This window comes from Mirounga angustirostris, unplaced genomic scaffold (genome assembly GCF_029215605.1).
Source record: "Mirounga angustirostris isolate CCGP_5_RB_7025 unplaced genomic scaffold, mMirAng1.0.hap1 SCAF_12, whole genome shotgun sequence".
Lineage (NCBI taxonomy): Eukaryota > Metazoa > Chordata > Mammalia > Carnivora > Phocidae > Mirounga > Mirounga angustirostris.
Genome location: NW_026991720.1, coordinates 81,682,701 through 81,687,364, shown reverse-complemented (window position 1 = coordinate 81,687,364; position 4,664 = coordinate 81,682,701). Strand labels below are relative to the sequence as shown.

General features: G+C 34.6%; 1 pseudogene; it reads left to right on the top strand.

The window, feature by feature from the left end:
• The first annotated feature begins 1,826 nt into the window (after positions 1 to 1,826).
• LOC123835825 (thioredoxin-related transmembrane protein 1-like) lies at positions 1,827 to 2,649 on the top strand (annotated as a pseudogene).
• The last annotated feature ends 2,015 nt before the right edge of the window (positions 2,650 to 4,664 follow it).

The window sequence follows — 4,664 nt, the reverse complement described above, 5'->3', positions numbered from 1 at the left end:
GATCCCTAAGACATGGCAACGGAACTTACCAGTCAGAACAAAAAAGGAAAAAGAATGAAAAAAGTGAAGATAGCTTAGAGGACTTATGGGACAACATCAAGTGGACTAATACTCATATTATAGGGGTCCCAGAAGGAGAAGAGAGAGAATTCTTCTTATTTGAAAAAATAACAGCTGAAAACTTTGCTAACTTGGAAAAGGAAACAGATACCTGGATCCAAGAAACCCAGAGAGTTCTTACCAAGATGAACCCAAAGAAATACACACCAAGCACATTATACTTAAAATGTCAGAAGTTAAAGATACAAGAGAAAGAGAGAAAAGAGAAAAATAACTTGTTACAAACTAACAACTCCCATAAGACAATCAGCAGATTTTTTAAGGTACTTTACAGGCCAGAAGGGAGGAGTGACATGATATTTCCAAAATGCTCAGAGCAAAAAAAAAAAAAACAAAAAACAAAAAACCTTCCAACCAAGAATACTCTATCTGGCAAGAATTGAAGGAGAGATAGAGTGTTCCACACAAGCAAAAGCTAAAGGTGTTCATCATCACTAAATCAGTCTTAAAAGAAATGTTGACTTTTAAAAGAAACGACTTTTGTAAGCTGAAGAAAGGGAACTAATTAGTAACAAGAAAACACATGGAATTAAAATCTCACTGGTAAAGGTAAACTTATAGTAAAGGTAGTAGACTCATCACTTACAAAGCTAGCATGAAGGTTAAGAGACAAAAGTAGCAAAAATAAGTATAATTACAATAATTAGTTAAGGCATACACAAAATGAAAAGATGCAAAATGTGGCATCAGAAACATGAAACGTGGGAAAGGGGCAGTGAAAATGTAAAGTTTTAGAGGGTGTTCAAACTTGCTATCAACTTAAAATAGACTGGTATTCATATGGGCTGATACATGTAAGCCACATTATAACCACAAAGCAAAAACCTATAGTAGGTACACAAGAGACAATGAGAGTGGAATCTAGACATAACACTAAAGCAATTCATCAACCACAAGGAAGAGAGCACGAGAAATTGAAAGGAACAGGGAGAAACTACAAAACAACCATAAAACAATGAACAAACTGGCAATACATACATAACTATAATTATTTTAAACATCAATGGACTACCTCTTCAATCAAAAGACAGAGAGTGCTTAATGGATTAAAAAAAAATACTATGTATAAGCTGCTTACAAGAGACTCGCCTCAGAAGTTAAGATACATACAGACTGAAAATGAAGATATGGAAAAGATACCCCATACAAATGAAAACCAAAAGGAAGCTGGGCTGGCCATACTTATATCGGACAAAATCGACTTTAAGACAAAGGCCGTAACAAGAGAAAAAGAAAGGATTTACATCATGATAAAGGGGTCAATCCAACAAGTGGATATAACATTTGTTAATATTTATGCACCTAATATAGTAACACCTAAAAATATAAGGCCGGTATCAAAAGACCTAAATAGAGAAATAGCAATACAATAATAGTAGGGGACTTTAATACCCCACTTGCACTAATAGATAGATCATCTGGACAGAAAATCAATAAGGAAACATTGACCTTAAACAACACGTTAGACCAGATAGACTTAACAGATATATATAGAACATTCCATCTAAAAGCAACCTAATACACATTCTTCTCAAGTGCACACAGAACATTCTCCAGGATAGAGTGTATGTTAAACCATAAAACAAGTCTTCATAAATTTAAGAAGATTGAAATTATATCAAGCATCTTTTCTGACCACAATGGTATAAAACTAGAAATCAACTGCAAGTAAAAATGGGCTGGGGGGTGGACAAGCACCAGACATCATGGCCTCCAGGAGTCTCATGGTTCCCGTGTCAGAGCTGTTGCTGTTGCTTGGCAGGGCTCCCCAGATCCATGGACAGCAGAGCAATGTGCCCATCACCACGGCAAGAACTCAAAAGAGTTGCTGCAATGAGAGTGGTTGATAGAATTTTAGGTGCCATACTGTCCTACTTGTCAGAATCTTCAACCAGAATGGGAACGTTTTACTGAGTGGGGAGAAGATCGGTTAATGTTGCAAAAGTAGATGTCACAGAGCAGCCAGGGCTGAGTGGATGATTTATCATAATTGCTCTTCCTACTCCTTAATCATTGTAAAGATGGTGAATTTAGGTGCCATCAGGGCTCAAGGACTAAGAAGGACTTCATAAACTTTAGAAGTGAGCAAGAGTAGAAGAGTATTGAACCTGTTTCATCATGGTTTGGTCCAGCTTCTGTTCTGATGACTAGTATGTCAGCACTCTTTCAACTATCTATGTGGGTCAGGACTGGCCATAACTATTTGAAGACCCTGGATTACCAGTTTGGGAATAATATACAGTTTATGCTTTAGCAACTCTGCTTTCAGGACTATCATTGGGACTCTGTATGATATTTGTGGCAGATTGCATTTTTCCTTCAAAAAGGTGCAGACCAAGCCACACTCTTCCAAAAAAAATTATTACCAGAATCTTCTCAACTTTTGAAAAAAGTGGAGGAGTAACAAGAGGCTGATGAAGATGTTTCAGAAGAGAAAGCCCAAATTAAAGAAGAAACAAAGACTTTCCACAGAATGCCGCAAGACAATGTTCTGTGGGTCCCTCATGTTCACAGATAAATCCTGGTTAATTTTTTTTTTTAATGTTCAATTAGCCAACATCAAGTACATCATTAGTTTTTGATGTAGTGTTCACCGATTCATCATATAACACCCAGTGCTTATCACCACATGTGCCCTCCTTAATACCCATTACCCAGTTACCGCATCCCCCTACCCCATGCCTTCTGTAACCCTGTTTGTTTCCCAGAGTCCAGAGTCTCTCATGGTTTGTCTCCCTCTCTGATTTCTTCCCATTCAGTTTTCTCTCCCTTCCCCTATGGTCCCCTGCACTATTCCTCATGTTCCACATATGAGTAGAACCATATGATAATTGTCTTTCTCTTCTTGACTTATTTCACTGGTTAATTTTTATAAATATTGTATTATGATTTTGACAAAAACAGAAGATTGATCATTTCTTTTGGTTTGAAGTGAACTGTGACATGCTTGTACATTGCAGGGTTCAGTCTAGATTGTCATTAGATTGAACAGACTACCTTCAGAAAATAAAAGTAGCACTACACAAAAACATAAAAAAAGTTTGAAATAGGATTAAAAAACAACAGTATGATAGTTTAAACAACTCTTTAATTTTTGAAAAATCTGGTGCCAAGCAATAAGATTTGAGTATATTTGTTTAATAATCTGTTTCAAATCTGAGTTGAAAAATTACATTTCCCAAGTGCTACATTATTGAGGTATTTAAGGAGATTACTTTGTAAAAAAAGATCACTCGTTTGATACAATTTTTCTCAGTTTCACTGTGTGAAAAAATGAACATATTTTCCATAAATGGGAACTTTGTATCCAATGACAACTCTGGTCCTTTTAGAGATAGAGTCCAAAATTTCCTCATATTTTTAGATTATGCAACTAATAAAACACTACCTTGCTTTAATTAGTTTTTTACACATTGGTAATAAGGATATGCTACTGATTTAGGAAGTTTTTATATAAGTCCATGGTGTTGTCTTGATTCCTATAAAGGTTGGTTGCCTTTTTCAGCCCCCTTTGTTCAGTATATGATTTGTATTTTTCCTACTTACCATGGGTTACATTTTTCATTTTCCAAATTGAATACTTTTCTGGAAATGTTTTTCATGCTTTAATAAATAGTCCTTTTTTGTTGTTTCAAACCAAAGTAAACTGAGGGATTCTTAAAACTGAAGAGCTATCTATGAATAATTTAAAATTTTGGCCACTCATTTCAGTTTTATATGATTCTTACTGAAACTCTACTTGAACTTTTTTTTTGGATATGAAAGTGTAAAAGCCTTGATTTTTTACATTTTGAAAATTCATAAAAGTTTAATTTGATATAAAGTTAGCATTCTACTCAGGAACAAGAAAAAAAGTAAAACTGGAAAATTCACATATATATGAAGATTAAATAACATGCTACTGAAGAGCCAATGGGTCAAAGGAGAAATCAAAGAGAAACTTAAAAAAAAATACCTTGAGACAAATGAAAATGGAAATAAAACAGCCCTAAACGTATGGGGTAGAGCAAAAGAAGTTTTAAGAGGGAAGTTCATAACAGTAAATGCCTACATCAAGAAACCAAAAAATATCTCTAATAAACCACCTAACATTACATGTCAAGGAACTAGGAAAACAAAAATAAAGCCCAAATTTAATAGAAGGAAGGAAATAGCAAAGATCAGGGATACAAGGATGGTTAAATATCCACAAATCAATCAGTGTGAAGCACTAAGTTAATAAAACAAAGGATAAAAATCATATGATCATCTCAATGGATGCAGAAAAAGCATATGACAAAATTCAACATCCATTTATGATCAAAACTTTCAAAAAGTGAGTATCGAAGAAATGTACCTCACATAATAAAGGACATTATGAAAATCCTACACCCCAAATCATACTCAATGGTGAAAAGCTGAAAGTGTTTCCTTTAAGATCAGGAACAAGACAAGGATTCCCACTATTACCACTTTTATTCAACATAGTATTGGAAGTTCTAGACACATCAATTAGGCAAAAGAAAGGAAGAAAAGGCATCCAAATTGGAAAGAAGTAAAATGTC